Here is a 17,524-nt window from a genome sequence, read left to right as displayed (position 1 = left end):
ATAGCCCCACAAAAAACTCACAAACCGACAAATCTAGAAGGCCAGGGAACGTTACCGAATCTTGAGCTCATATGGTTACCGAAGGATTAATGCACAGCTTCCAATGATTGCCGTGCAGAGCGTTATGCCGCTCCATCCTGTTGAAACCAGGTTTCTGAACGTGTGGGAAATTGTTCAGTTCAGGTGTAACGAAGGATTGTAACAGCTCCACGTAACGATCCGCATTTATAGTTACTATAATCCCTTGTTCATTTTAAAAATAATAAAGTCCGATGGTACCATGTAATGAAGCAGCACACCAAACTGCCACCTTATTAGCGTGTAAAGGGTGTTCGGAACTTCATTAGGATTTGCGCGAATTGTGAATAATTAGGATTCGTGTCTGTCGCTGGTTCCACTGATCCATGATTACTGAAATAGCGGAGTGTTTACTGGCTCCAGGTCACTGCTCCGCAGTGCTGCCGCCTGCTTATGGCTGCCAATACGCATTTAAAAAAATTCTGTTATACTGCGTCACCCTGTATAATATTACTCGGTCGAACTGTTGACTGTTATCAGGCAAAATGTGATTACTATAATTTTCTTCTCTTTTCATGCTATAAACTTTATATTTTTATTCCCTGACCAGAGTACCTAACAGTGATTGAGAGATAAAATGGTTCAATATTTGCACCTTCATTTGAGGCCATTTCCAGACGTAAAAACTATCTGCATGAGAGTTTCATAACTATCTCCAAGCGTAATGTGAATGTCTGCCAGTAAGAAAATTTCTTTTACCTTGCTTTCTTTTGTTATTTAATTTCATGTGCGCATTTAAGAGTTGTTTAGATTTAATGAAAGTTATGTTCGTATGCAATAACAGTGAGTACTTTTTATTTTAGATACTATGAAAGGCAGTGACAAAGATGAAACTCACTATTCAAGAATTATTATGTTAGTAACCTAATGACTCTACAGTGGCACCCGAGCTAAAAGGTTGTGAACGCTAATCTTTCACCACCAGGATTTGTCGATTGGATTTCCTAATATCCAGTCGCCCTTTAAAAGGGGAGGAGTATATTAGATATTTTCTCTTTCCTTCCAGCGTGCCTTCGTGGTGTAACACTCGGCGCGTATTTGAGAGGTCCAGGCTGGCGTCCTGGAGAGGGCACTGCACATATTTAACGTCTCCTACTTCAAAAATAACCGCGTATTCGAGAACAGGTTCGAGTCTCAGTTAAAACACCACTCATTTTTTCATGTCTCCTACTTCAAAATATCCTAATTACTCGAGAAAGCATATCTCTCACCAGCGGCCGAGCGGTAAAGTCGCTGAACACTGGTAGTTCGGTCCGAGGTTCGAATCCCGCGAACGGGCTGGCTGCATGGGTGTTTTCGTGGTTTTCCCCATGTGTAACGTGTGTACGAGACAGTTTCCCTTAGAAAGTCCTCCACGAAGGCATCCCTCCCCTTAGGCAGATAGCCCTAGTGTGCTTGTGCTTTGCCATAATTAAATACACCACCTAGAAAGTATATCATTTTCTACATGTTTAAAAATAAATTATTTTGCAATCATTTAAAAGAAAATAGGAAAATTGCATTAATATAAAACTTTTGAATACTGAAGTGTTTCTACCTCTAATCAAAGTGAAACAAAACGATAAGACACAACCTTAAATTTGAAGAGCTCTTTAGTTTCATGCAAACTAAAAAACAGGCTTACAAAAATGTGTTATGTTAAATATTCCTGGAGGACTTAGCGTTATATATATGGGAAAAAATATAAGGTAGAAATTAACAAAGGAGAATTAAAAAAGTGTTCATTAACGTAAGTAATATATTTAACAGAAAAATATCAAAGAAAATATTTGTTTAGGTTTATAGTAAAGTTACGGTTAAGTTTTGAAATAATGGGAAAAATTAAACTACTTAAATACGTACATATATATGTGTGTGTAGAATTATATAGAACTGTGAATTGTACTTTAAATTACCAGTATCCCCTTAATTCGCTTTTAATTTGGGCACTTATCTCTCTCTATTCTGAAAAGAGTAACAGCTTTTTCGAAACAGCGTCATATCTGAAAACTAATTCCGCCCTATGCCATCTTAGCCTTCTGCATATCGTATAGTTCTTAGCCAAGCATATAAAAGCAACATTTTACTATAAATACCACTGCACTCCAACTATGCTGTTTTTAGCCCTTCTTTCCTGGTCTAGCTTTCATGTACCTCTTAGGTCGCTGTATCACCCATTGTTTGAGTAGGGGCAAATATTGTGTCCCCCAAAATGCTTTATCCAATAATAAAATTAAATTGAATTCGGCGACGTCTGTCTGCAAGGCCATCATTTCCGTCTACAAGGCTCTGTCAGTCTATGAGCTCAGTTTGGAACTCAGCAAGTCGTCTACACCATCGAATCATAACAGTTATATACATGCATACATGGCATATATAATTTGTAAATGTCGATTAAATTAAAATTAAAACTAAACAGCCGAAAGAAAACAAAAAGGAAAATAAATAATACTTTATTAATTCAAAAGTTAATGGTATTGAAACTATAAATGTAGTTAATTTTAAATTAAAATTTTAAAATAATTAAAAATTAAAAATTGAATCAAAATAATATGTGCCAATATATATAAATTAAAATATAGTAATATAAATGACCAAAAAGTAGAATAAGCTGTATTATTATTATTAGCTTCAGAATACTATAATGTCAAGTGGAGATGATACCTTCTTATGATAATACACCTTTCTCGGGTAGATTTATTCTGTTTCTGTAAGCAACCCTTGAAGATTAACCGATTAACAACTGACGTTGCGTCTTTCCAACATTAGACAAAACACTTTTTTTTCATCTTCGGTATAGATTTTTTTTTTTTTTTTTTGTTAACGTGTTTTGTATATTGCAGATAGATTTTTACTCTTTCTATCAAATTAAAAATTTTCATAAAAATAACTCATCGTTTTGTTTTGGTGCTTTTCTTTGAGATTTTTTTTTAGTGTTGCTTAGATCTCATAGCAAGCACAACCAATCAAATATTTTATGAAGAACGTCAACCTTCTACAAACATTAGACTGTATAATGATGTCAAAAAGTAAAATTATTATTTTGTTTTTTTGATATAAATAATCATATTTTAAAATGTTGCGAAAGTAGTTCAGAGCAGCGTCTTTGTGAGTAAGCACAGATTTTCATAGGTAGTGATGTCTTTTACAAATTCCACAAAACAACTGCTCCAACATATCAAATATCCGAGACAACATTTTTTAACGGTTATAATTTATGCAGGATTAACTTTAATTTACTTTTAATTTTTGAAGGAGTTTTAGTTACTAGTTTTATGCCATATGAGTCTTCCTTTCAGGATATCGCTCTATAGTTGAGCAAATGATGCTTTATTTCGGTAGACATTCATGCAAAATGTTTTTCAGAGGAAAATCCATTCATTTGGAGTAGAATGTTTGGTTTTCTGTGTACCTACTATGTAGAGTATTTATGCCATTTTGACATATATTCTGGAAAATATCCAAAGACATTGACTGATCTTGAACTACTTGCAGATGCTGTAATAGATCTTTTAAGTGCGGTGGAAGTTTCTTCAACCTTTGCGTATATTTCGACGATTTTTTTAAGTGACACATATTGTTATCGAATTGAATGCCCTGAAATGCAATGCGGCTGGAGTACAGAGTAAGAGATTATCTTTTTATACCTGTAAATAAAATTTAAAAAGTATGTGAAACGTACTAATTGCATTTACTTATTTGCATCTAAATGCAAATTCTGATTCCCTCATAACTATTACAACTAAATATAACACAATTTATCAGCTTTCAGTGACCAGTACTCAAGAAAAAAGGTACTCGAGGAAAGAAAACAAGTCTGTATCCGTAAAGTAACCTAGACTCATCGGAAATTACAAGAAATATACAGATGGCATGGACCTTCTGGACGATCTTATTGTGATGTATATAGAGTGCAAGTAAAAAAATAAGGAATAGTGGCGTACACGTTTATTAATAATCCAGTTTCATTTTAACTGAAAGCCAACTTTTAATTAAATGGCAATACATTTAATGCATTTAAACAAAAAAAAACTAAAATTTTGTTTCATCTAATTAAAATTTTTCAGCATGAACTTTTCATACAGAATTTTGCTTCGATGAAGACAACCGAAATATATACCTTTTTCTAGTGTACATACGTATGTTTGTATGTATGCATAGATGTTTTAAAATACAATTATTTTATGTCAAAAATTTTAGTGAAAACACAACATCGAGGTTTTTCCCTTTTTAATTATGAAATTTTACACAAAGAAGTATCCTTAACATTGCCTCACACAATGATATGCGCAAATGAACTATTTGATTGTCCTTTTCAAATTATATAATCTTTTCTTTTAAGTTTTTACATCTTTTTCCATCATCCACAAGCAATAATCGTTCTTCTTTATATATTATGCATTATTACTAATAAAATAAATTACAAACAAAAGGAAATTTAAACAGTATGGTAGAAACAGCTTTTATTTGTAACAGTAATGTTGCAATTATTTATTTTATCAATTGATTGCAACTCTACAACTTCACTTAATACATTTATTACGTAATTATAAGTTCACAAAAGCCTTAGCATTAAAATGAAGCTTAAAAGCTTGAGTTAAGGACTTCATAAAAATTCCTCCTTTGTACTCTTCGCGCGTCTTGCATTCAAACAATAGTTAAATGATATTACATAAAACATATACATGATACCGCTAAAGTGCAAAAGTCGTTAATGTGCATATTACCAAGCTAATCTGCAGATTAACTGAGTCCCGCATTTTACCTAGGTGATGTGCACATTAACGGCTTCAGTATCGTTGAAGTTCAAAGGTTTGTTTCTCTCACTTCCTCTTCCTCTCCCTCCATTTTCCACATTACCTACTAGGCATTCGCTAATCTGCGCATTGCCTACTGGGCGCTCGTTAAACTGAAAATAAGACCTTTGCTTGAACAATAGCAACGTTTCCATACACTTTAATTAGAATTATGTTATTTATTTATTTTTAGATATCTAAAAAATCAAGTCAATACAATCAAACAATAAACAAATTAATTACTATAGTCAATAATCCATCAATTAAGAAACTATAGTACAAAGAATAAAAAGGTTTAAAATATTATCAGATTTAAGGAAATGAGTTTGCAAAACATCTGATAAAATTAAATTATCATTATCTAAAGATTTATGACACTTTAAATTACATAGCAGTTGTATTTTGCAACAGGAACAGCTATTTGAGGTACATTAAGATTTGAAATAAATAATATTTTCTGCAACCCTGCCCGATCAACAATTTAAAAGTGTAAGTGGCGGCAGTTTTAAGCGTGCAAGAAACGTTTCTGTTTTTCCAGCAAAGATCTTATTTTCATTTTAACAAGTGCGTAGTAGGTAACGTTTAGATTATCTAGGGAATTTGCAGATTACATAAACACTTTGAGAAACGAAACAATTTCCCGCACTTAAACGAATCACCCTAGTTAATCTGCAGATTAACTAGATAATCTGCAGAATAACTGATTTCTGCAATTTAGGCGGTAACTTATACATACAATAATAATAAATGCTGCAGCTTCTCGCGAAATTTTACCTAAGCAATTTACATACGCAACTTACTTAAAATTCAAGTTATATAAAGGTTTATAGAGCCCCTTAATTACATAACTAGAGACGTTACTGTAACACTGTAAATGAATTTACTGTAACATTGTAATTGCATTAATAAGAACTACTTATAAAAAATATGGCTCTGTGCGTACGTTTGCAATACCTAGAACGAGAAATATACTTTATTTAATTTAGTGATACTGTAAATGTTCAGATCAATTTCATATGTTATAGAATAAGTGTATTTTTAATTACATCAATTAGATGTTTTGTTAAAACATAAAGATTTAAAGTTTCTAGAATTATTCATTTAAATCAATTTTTAATTACATCAGTTAGATGTTTTTTTAAAACATAAAGATTTAAAGTATCTAGATTTATTCATTTAAATCAATCAGCTAGTTGAGAAATTACCGATTGATTAAGGTTCCTACGCATTGCAAAACCGCAAGCCTGAGAAACGGCTATGTAAATTAAAATTCTTAGACTTCATGCAACAATGGCAACACTTGCCAAGTCGTATGGTTCACAAAGTCCTAGTGGCATAAGGAACATGATCAACGTAACAGCTTAAAAGTTTTGGATAGAGCCTTTAAAAATGTTCCTATTGTAAGCTAAGAATATTTTTATTGTTTCAAGTTATAGCTTTTAGGACAGTTATTTATGCCCTTAGAGTTATAACTATTACTTTAGTTATAACTATATTATAGTTATAACTATTACTTTTCTATATATTTGACTATGGTTTAAACCTCTTATCAAACTACTTTAACAATAAAGTACATGGTGTTATATGTTTCAAACAAAACCTAAAATAGTTTGATGATATGAAGATAAAAGGTGAGAAACTGCATTGGAGTTAATTTTTAGAGTCCTATTATGCAAGATTTTACTATAGTACATTTTACTCTAGAAGTGTAAGAAGTGAATCTAGCAAATTCACACTGAGAGGTGAAGTTAAGTTTCGTTTATGTGATTATGGCAAAGCCTTGAGGGGAGGGATGACTTTGTGAAGGACTTTCTAAGGGAAACTGGTTCTTATACTCGCTGCACATGGGGAAAACCACGAAAACGCCCATGCAGCCAGACCGTTCTCGGGATTTGAACCTCAGATCGAACTACCAGTGTTCAGCAACTTTACCGCTCGGCCGCTGACACGTGAAATAGTAAAATTGATATACCGGTCACAAAGCAAAAATGGTATACCTGAGGTCAAAACTGTTTAATAGTTCTAGCTTAATAATTTCAAGCATGAATTTTATATTAAATATAGTTTAACTCCTCTAAATGGAAGGGTCAATAGAAGAAAATAACCGATTCGTCAAAGTTTTGTAGCAATGAAGAAAAGTTAACATTGATATTGATTTTTAAATTTAGAGCTGAATTTGTTAAATTTCTACTGTATTCAGTGAATATGTTTCTAAATGACGCTTCTCAAATATTTCAGGGACATCAAAATTCATACTTCTGACATAAATCATTATATGAAATACTCAAGCTAATTAGCAACAAAGAATTTTCATAATTTATAGCTTATGAGCTATAGTTTCTGTAAACGAATTGTAACAATCAAATATTATTGAAAAAATAAGAAAAAAAAATAGGTATCCAAATGTGTATTTATATTATTATAAAATAATAATGGGTTCCAAAAGGATTATGTTAATTTTATTAACTTTTAACAACGTGAAGAGCGTATAATAAGGTGAACAGACGTCTCGTTTCTGCCGGAATAGTCCCGAGTTTTAACAATTTGTCCCGCGGCGTTTTAAAAAAGTCCCGATTTTTTGGAAAGAATGCACGAGAAGCTACAAAACGGCTGGAGAATACGGTTTTCGGCGGCCATGTGGCTACTTCGGCAGGATATGAATCTTATATTATTTTTGTTAATTTTATAATGTTAAATTTTTAATAATAACAAATTATTGTTGACAACTGATTATTGAGAACTGCTTATCAAAGTTAGCATTGTTGATCAGTTGTTAGAATTCGACCACCATTGGCATTTTTTGGCATTGGCAATGACGAAAACATTTTGTAACTGTCCCTAAGACGATACAGATTGCACTGTGTGCTAGTGCTAGTTAAACAAGTGATGTCAACAAATCAGCTATTCAGATAATTTAGATACATAATTTATTTATTTCATAAACACATTAATTTTCTTGAATTTAGCAGACAGTATTCTTATTATTTATATTTTATAGTGGCGGCTAAAGGTCTAGCGTCGGCCTTGAAAGTGACGCTTACAACTTACAGAGGAAAAATAATACAATTAGTATTGTTAGTATTGTTAGTATTTAGAAAGAAATGTAGGATTAAAATTATAATAATTTTTAAAATATAGTTACTTTTTAACAAACAAATTAATTTAATTTTTAAACTAACAGTAAAATATGTTCTTGTAATTATGTACCTACTTATTGTGATTTTAAACAATATATATAAATAAAATTTATAATATAATTTAAAAATTTATACTAAATTACTTCGTTAGATTTTTAAAATAATGAGCAAGAATAGAGGATGCAAATTCAAGGATGATCTAAGAAGTGAATTTTCTTTTCTTAAAAAAACCAAAAGCGATTACATGGTAAAATGTGAGAAATGTAATGGTGAATTTTCTATTTCGCCCGGCTGGAAAAATGATATTCCGAAGCACTAGGGGACACAGAAACATAAAAGATATTTAAATACTACTGCATCTTCCTCCAAAATGTAGGAATTCTTTCGGAACACAATTTATGGAGACGAAGAAAAGAAATTAGCATTAGCAGAAGGACTTATATCTTTTCATGCTAATAATCACAACCATTCGTTCGGATTTTGTATAGCACAAGTTGTACAAAAGTTATTCAACAAAAAATGACAGCAAACTACTAAAAGAATTCACTCAAATGAGAAATATAAAGAATGAAATAATACTATACGTAATTTTTAATGTATTATATTTGTAAATTGTACTTATGTTGAAATTAAAAAACATATATTACAATCATATTTTCGCGTTCTATGAAATTTGTGTTGTTCCATATAGACCAAATTTTTAATCAAGAATTCCCCCTGGTAAATGGTGTCCCACTTTACCAATGTTAAAATCTGGTCACCTTAGCGTATAAGAATTAAAACATTAGTTAACGAAGCTATTTTTGCTATATTTTTACACACACTTAATATTTCAGAAGTCAAACAACAAAAATCAGCGTTATATTTACAAAATTTTCACAGGACTAGTTTCGATGGTTTTACCGAACCACCATCTTCAGCTGCAAAACCGCAAATGAACAAGATAGGAAATAATGATTAGATAAGATAAGAAAGCCTGGACAAGAATAAGCAAGTGGCGCCATCTGTTGGTAAAACCAGAACTAAAACATAATTTCTTTAAAGGCCGAAGGCAAATTTGGATTGGAATTAGGATCGTTAACTAGAACAGAAAGATTTTTATGAATGTGAAATGCCTCTAGAAAATCCAGTTCTCCAATGGAAGATGTTTTTTGAATAATTTTGGCAGCAGAAAAACTAAAAGTGTGGTTTTTGGACCAACAATGTTGAGCAACAGAAGACTTCTGTGTTTCCCTTTTTCTAACATATGATGAAGAACTAAAGTATTTAAAAGCAATAGCTATTGACAGGGGCTTTCCACCCAACATTATTAATCAAGCAGTTAAAAAATTCTCATCTCAACACACTAAAAGGCACAATCTTGTTTTAGGAGATTATAAAAATTCTGTTGTCATTCCCTTCTTTCCATCAATTAGCTATAAAGTTGCACATATTTTGCAGAAATTTAACTTTCGGGTTGTTTATTCTCCCATCAATAAAATTCCGAGTTCCATACTCAAGGACCCCATTCCGGATATGAATTCCTGGGGTATTTATAGGATTCCTTGCCAGTGTGGTTTAATTTACATTGGCCAAACTAAGAGAGCCTTAAAATTTCGCGTCAAGGAACATGAGGCATATGTTAGAAAAAGGGAAACACAGAAGTCTTCTGTTGCTCAACATTGTTGGTCCGAAAACCACACTTTCAGTTTTTCTGCTGCCAAAATTATTCAAAAAACATCTTCCATTGGAGAACTGGATTTTTTAGAGGCATTTCACATTCATAAAAATCTTTCTGTTCTAGTTAACGATCCTAATTCCAATCCAAATTTTCCTTCGGCCTTTAAAGAAATTATGTTTTAGTTCTGGTTTTACCAACAGATGGCGCCACTTGCTTATTCTTGTCCAGGCTTTCTTATCTTATCTAATCAATATTTCCTATCTTGTTCATTTGCGGTTTTGCAGCTGAAGATGGTGATTCGGTAAAAACATCGAAACTAGTCCTGTCAAAATTTTGTAAATATAACGCTGATTTTTGTTGTTTGACTTCTGAATTAGTATTTATTCGGCGTGTTATTGTGTCTTAATCACTTAATATTTGCTTTTAATGGTTAGATGTGTAACTTTAAAAGCTTAAAAAACACTCCCCTTTTTTAAAATGTAAATGCATTTATATGCTGCAAGGTGAGACCAATAAGGAGTGTATTAAAAAAATTTTATACTGTAAATCATATTTCAGAATTAAAAGTATTCAAGATTTTAAAACTGAATGCATAATTTGATTTTTTTGTCAAAGTGTATGTCATAAAGTTACCAAGTATGTAAAAAAAAGCACTGAGAGAAGCATCCACATTACCAACTTGACTCCAGTTTATTGCAATACATTCTTCTAAATGGGAGGTGATCAATTTCAGTCGTAGAAACAGTAACTGTATTCACCAACTTTGAATAATACTACTAAAGTCCCTAAGGATTCTTAATGCACATACCAGATGGTACAAATGGAGAGATTTCTCTAGACTGAAAGATTTGGTCTATCACCAGGAGAGAAATTCTGATGTTAGAATAAGGTAAATGCTTCTTGTTGGCGAAATATTCCTTCCATTCTAACTGGATGTATGTATGTGCCTTTTGAACGCAGAAGTCGAAATACGTCACTAATGGATCTAAAATTGCAGGATTAAATTAATTAAGTTAGGGGGAAATTAATTAATCACGATCTGCTTTCCTTGATAAAATACCTTCCTCTGCCCTCTAAGGTAATTCTGTGGTCAAATGGTAAATGCATGAGCTTAGAAATTTATTCAAACTCTACATATAGATTAGAATATTCTGTAAGGCACTTGAGGTATAGTTTCTACCGAAACATTCGTGCCATCAGTTTTCGGATGTTTTGGACTTATAACGAATGTAACAAATTATGTGTACACTCTGATTGTATAAATGCAAAAAACAAAAAAAAAATCTTAGTTGGCTTACTCAGTGGAACTCTTAGAATAAAAAGAGTTCTTTAAGTGCAGTAGTTGAAATCACCAAACTTACAGAACAGTATTATGTAAATTTTGAAACAAACTGGGTGAACATTGATATGTATATAAAAAGATTAAACATATGTTTGAATAGCAAAATACCACATTTTTGGGTATGGCAAAACTAAATAAACAAAATAAGGGAAGAAAAGAAAATTACACAGAAGCCTTTCTGTTCAATGACTGATAAAGAAAGGTTTCTTAAATTTAGCTTGTTTGTAAATTTGTGAAAGCAGTTTCATCTTCGGTAATCAGATGCTGCGTTATCTTTTATCCAGGTTAAATGCTCTATTATAATTATCCATGCTGAAATCAGATTCCTTACATCGAAGCGGTTTCAACAGATGACTGATAGATTGCTATTGGATACGAAATATTCTCAGAGGATAAATAAGCAATTTTCCCCCTCGAAGAGGTAGTTTTCTATTCATCATATGAAATATCAGTATGAACTGTAATTTCTAGTTAATAATGCTGGATACATATATTTTCATCACTGGTATAGAATTTCCAGTGGAAGAAAATGAAGTTTATTTATTTAAATGAAGGCAGCTGTTCACTGGCCTATTAAAAATAATTTGAAATATAGTTGGTAAAAGAACCTTCAGAGTAAGTTTTTCTTGTTTAATTATAATTTTATTTCGTTTTAAGGTCACTTAATTTTTATCGTTTTCATGAAAAATTGTGGGCACTTCGCGTTTTAAAAGCTAGGGTGACTGTGCGTCTATATTTATTCTTTAAGCAAATTAAAGAGCGATAGTCACATCACCAAAATAATACCATTCCATAGTTTTGAGCAGAGTTTAAATAAATTAAAATAATAAATGCTGAAATTTGTTCTTATCCAATTCTTGAAAGAAATAGTTAACTGCCTGAAACCTTTCGTGGTTTTTACCCGCATTATCAAAGTTACATTATCTTCATAGAGTTAGCTAATTCACATCATGCAAAGTTTCACGAAAACATCCTTTTCAAGGCACATAGAGTTTCAGGAAAGAACTAGCATTCTGTTGAACTTCAATATCTTTTGAAATATCAGCACAACGAAAGAATTATGCATTACTTCAATGCCATTAAAGAGAGTCTGGTAATCTGACTACGACAACGCACACGATAGTTACCTGCCTAAGGGGAGCTGTGGAGAACTTATGGGAATTAGCTCGTGTTCACCTTACAGATGGAAATAGCCACCAAAGGGGAATTTCCTAAAGGAGAAAGGTATAGGAAGGAAATGGAGCCTCTCGCGACTACCACTACTCTAAGAGGACATTTTCTGAAAGAGACCAGTATTTCTGGGAACATAACAAAATAATGATTTTGATTATAACTTATAGTATAAAAGTTTTGTTTTCTCGAGTATCAGGCAAACAGGTCTCTCTTCTTCAAGAAGCAAACTTATTCTAAGCAGATGTAGATCCAAATGCTAGTTAAATAATTAAAATTTACAACTCTAATTTATCACCTGTCAAGTAGTGTACAAATAAAATGCTAAAATGCTTAAATTATGATAGCTTTTGGGGAAAATGTATTTAAAATAATATCGTTCACTGAAATATCTATGTTTGCCAATGCGAAACATCTGAACAAGTTTTAAATCATCGACTAAATATTTTTTTGTATTAACAAAATATATATAGTCGATAACTTTGAGGTATTTAAAATCAAAACTGGCGCTTAGTGACCAACAAAATTTTAAAGTTCAATTTCACTGTTATATGTTAAACAATACTGGTAAGAGTATGCTCTAAATTTTCCAATAAAATAAATATAAAGTAAGAACTTTTAGGAATAACAATGAAACCTATTAACAGTAGAGGAATAATATCAAAGGTGAACTTGTGAATAATCCAAAAAATTTCAAAACAAACAGATGAATAGATGAGGAATGCCAATAAAGTAATCGAAATTTTATTTTATTGTAGTATGTTTTTGTGGTGGTAAAATACGAATTATAGGTTTACCACTAACAGGCAAACGTGTCTACAAATAACAACTTATTTTTAGTAATTGGACCCCTACGTAAGAGAAGATTTGAAGAACAAACTTTGGCAGCAACATAAATTGAGAAAATGAAGCCTATTTTTGTTTATCAGAACGACAGTATTTAACAAAGCGAAGAAGACAAACAGAAAAAGATTTATATAAACTTCTGTATTGAAATCAGATTTATTATTGTAATTTGAATAAGGGAAACGAGAGACTCAGTTTCAAGTGCACATTGAATGGCTGGATTAATCGAATTCATAATACAAAAGATATTTATTAAATTTCGTTGTCATCAAAAAGTGCGATAGTGTTTTAAAGATAGCGGAAAGGAGAAAGGTAGACATAGGTTTCAAATAATATTCCACTCTGGATTTCCTATGTTAATGACAGTTTTATATTTTTGCGTCTATTTTTTGCTATATTGACCATGTTTATGACTCTCTCTTACTTGGCAAAACAATGAAAGTGCTAAAAATTCCGCTTTAAAAGTCACAAATTCTACGTCAGACATAAATAAACCTTAGTCGTTCATTACTAATGTTCCTTGAATCATATTTCCGCTAATATAGTTCCACTAATACTATCAAAAATCTTTTTCTGCTGGCGGATTAAATGTTCTTGAAATCTTTTAGAATTTAAAAAAACATCCGCATATTTTAGTTAATGATATTAATTTCAAATCATTTGTTCTAAAAATTTTCAAAATTCTGATCTCTCAGACCTTTATATTTCCTTTTGATTTTTGTTTTGCAAGATGTATTGCGCGGCGTTCATTCAAAGTCTTGTTGGTTATTTATTGGGCTTTTGGCTTCATCCCACCATAGACTTTGTTAGTTTTCTCCATACATTTCATCGCTAGAGCGCAATTATTTCACATATCATAAATAGTTGTATTTTATACGCTACCACTCCAAAAGAAGACTAAAATCATCTGAACTGGGAGTACTTGTGTAAGGAATGTTTCAGTGTATTATGACAGAAAAATCTTCGAGCATGCATGCTTGCTTATATCATAAACTTACTCATATATGTATTTATTATTATTTAAAACAACGGTATTCTAACAAACAAATACTTTTCAAATTTTAATTTTGCGAATTGGTTAGGTACTTTCTTCTACCCCATAAAATCCTTTTAAAAAAAACACGCCAGAATTTTGCAAACCTAACCTGAGAATCTTGAATGATGTTTTCTTTGGTTTAATGATGTAGGGTGTGCCGCAGATACTAAGTACAGGTAAAAGTATGGGGAACGATAGCGATGTACCATGGGCCAACTAATTATGCTTTCCCCCACTAACTCTAAAAAAAGAAAAGAATACAAAAAGGGAAAAACTTGCAAGTTTTATAAGAATTAACATAGAAGGGTTGAGGAATCGGGCAACTGAAGCTATCCGAATGGGCTAGAGTTTGCCAATTATGGTACATCGTGCAATCCCACCGTACGGCCCGGATTTTGTATTTATGGAACATAATGATGTAGGACATAAGGAGATTACAATATAGTCTGAATACAATTTTAAATTCACAAATTAAATGTAAATTCTGTTTTGGTGCAACAAAAATAAGAGATGAACATAATTAGTAAATAGATAAACATAATGAGATAACTATAATTAGTACTGGGAACACAATGTTATAATGAATTGTAATAACAATGTTAACGAGGTGGGTGTCCAAGGGTTAATTCATATATAAAGGTTTATTAGAGTTCATAAAGTTCACAAGTGGAGTCATTTTTCGATAAATCACAGCATGTAAAAGTTCACTAATTTTATGCAGTTTGACTTATACTTGACAGACGTAAGGAGAGAGTTGTTGCATAATTTTTTAAACTTCGGATACTGGTGCTTATCTTTAATTAGAAACCTTTCGAATGCCAGGAGATCAGTTCGTGGGGATTTTATGTGAATATCCTCAGTTAAGGGGCATGAGAATGTATAATGATCAGGAGTTTCCTCTTTCCCACATATGCAAATATCAGAGTTCGCCATGTTTCTTGCGCAGAAATATGTGGGGAAGGGTCCATTTCCTGTTATATAGTAATTTAATGAAGATTCAAATACAGAGATGCAAAACTTACAGTGGGGATCAAGTTATATGTGCCGTATTCTCTGTGGAACATTGTTCCACAAATCTTTCCAAGACTTCGAAGCAAGTTGTTTTAGTTGGTACAGTTGTGTAGCAAAATTCATTTAATTCTTTTAATTACTGCTTATCAAAGTTTAATTTTTTAATTATTCTAAATTTATGCTACACAACATGTATTTCAATTAATTATTTTTACTGTTTGGTTTAATTTTAGTTGGGATTTTTGTACGAAAGTTTGGTAACTTCTTTTCAGTCGTTACTTGCAAATGCGCTGAAACACATAATGAAATTGGGTAAATTTCCATGTAATAAACTACGATTTTTGTGACTTAATTTTAGTTTAACTCTTAATATTTAGTATCAATAGAAGCATAAAAATTATCTCTTTAATTTGAGACCACTTTCAGAATTCTAGCTTTAACAGATTTTAAGTTATAGCCATTTAATTAACGAAAAACTTTCTAAGTCATTGTTTGAAAAAAAAAAAGGGGTGGGAAATAAGTCTTAGGAAGGCAAGATTGTAACAAAATTTCGGGTTCTTCCCAACGCGGGAAGCGGTTTCTGGTCGGGGGAATCTTGAGGTTGTCATATTTTACCTTCGCAGATGTTTAGGCGTGGCCTTGGTTTGGCGCGAATTTGGCGAGATTTTAGTTTGAGATTTAGTTCAACATTCGAAAAAAGTACAAATTTTGCATAGCTTAAGGAAGGAGTTTTCGACAACTAGTTTTTTCACCTTTTCAGGCGGGGGTTTAGCCAATGTGGCTGCCCCGTCACATCTAGAAGGGATTGTTCGGCAAGAAATCGCCCTCTTGACACCTCCTCTTGCACGCTTCGTCACTTACTGTAAAACACTTACTCTTGCTGGCCTCTATTCCCTGAGGCTCACAAGTGAATGTCGAAGTAGCGGATTCTCGTGGCCTCGGCCCGAGAATTTTCCAGCGTTGCTTTCAGCTGTAGTTTCTTAATAAGGATATGAGATTCTCTAAATGATACAACTTCGTTTTTCCTGCTTCTAAAACTTCAAACCTTTTCTTCAATGTCTTCAAGTTACCACAGATCCTTAATCTTTAGCCTCTTAAAGGAAAATGGCTACTGCTTAGTCTCCAATCATGGCCGATAGTAGGTTCCTGCCTAGTTAAATTCATCTACTGGTTGCAGATTCACTTTTCGATCAACTTACGGCCCTGATCCGATTTACGGTTAAATGTCTTCTAAATTCCAATTGTGTTCCTAAGAGTTCTCTCCATTATCCAAGAAATGTGAGCAAGGGATTTCCACTTGTTCCAGAAGAGGTCCGGAGGAGGCTTTTATCTTCGGTGTATTTTTTTTTTTTTTTTTTTGTGAGCGTCTTCAATATCTGAAGTAGACCCGCGCCTGATACATGTCATCGAAGCTGTCCTCAAGCTACTTGTCATCGAAGCTGTAGGTGGATCAAAAAAATTGAATAGTTTCTTAATCCCAAATCTTAATTTTTTTTCCAATTTGTTTTAATGCTTAAGAGTTAAGAAATGTTAGGGAGAATATATCTTTTTTTGTTTCGTATAACTCCATGAACTAATTAATTTTGTTAAAATTAATTTTTAGTTCTCAAATAAGTTATCAAATAACCTGTATAATGAAAATTCGACTTTAGGATTAAGAAAGTCAAATGGGATTAGATTTCGGTGATAAAATATTAAATATTATTAGATATGAAAAATTAATAGATATGAAATGTGCAATATACGAGGGTTGGGGCAAAAGTCATGACAAATATTTTTTTCTTGTAGATATGTGAACGGATCACAAAACGTATATGTGTCGTGTGGAAGTTCTTCAGGCATAGTGTGTATGCAGAACAACAGATGGCTTTGTGATAGCGGCTCTGTGGTAGCGATAGCTCTGAAATCAGTCAGTTGGTGAGTGCTGTGCGAGATGGAGGTAACCCTTGTTGAGCAGCGCGCTTACATTAAAATAGTCGTTCTCCGAGGGAGAAATGCGATGGAATGTCACAGTGAATTAGTAGAAGTCCTTGGGAATAATGCCCTATCATATCGTACAGTAGCACGGTGGGTAGGAAAGTTTCAGCAAGGGCGTGTGTCAACCAGTGGTGAGCAACGTTCGGGACGACCGGAAGTGTGCGGACCGACTTGGCACGGGCCGTCATCGAACACCTCATGGATGAAGACAGATGATGGGCATTACTGGAGATAGAGAGGGCAAGTGGCATCGAGAAACGCACTGTCCACAGGATATGGCGTAATGAGCTAGAGTCAGAATCCTTCCCCAGTCAAATTGATGATCATCATCGCGTATGGCGTCAGGGGTGTCATTGTTTGCCACTTTGTTCCTCATGACAGAACAGTGACCGCACAGTACTACAGGGACTTCCTGGTGCGACAAGTACGACGTGACGTTCGGGATAAACGTCCGGATCTTGTGTACAGTGCAATAATTCTGCACGACAATGG

The sequence above is a fragment of the Stegodyphus dumicola genome, chromosome X1, assembly GCF_044657685.1.
Source record: "Stegodyphus dumicola isolate Sdum_Otavi_A_Nest chromosome X1, ASM4465768v1".
Classification (NCBI taxonomy): Eukaryota; Metazoa; Arthropoda; class Arachnida; order Araneae; family Eresidae; genus Stegodyphus; species Stegodyphus dumicola.
The sequence above is the reverse complement of the archived record's forward strand: the minus strand, read 5'-3'. Positions refer to the sequence as shown.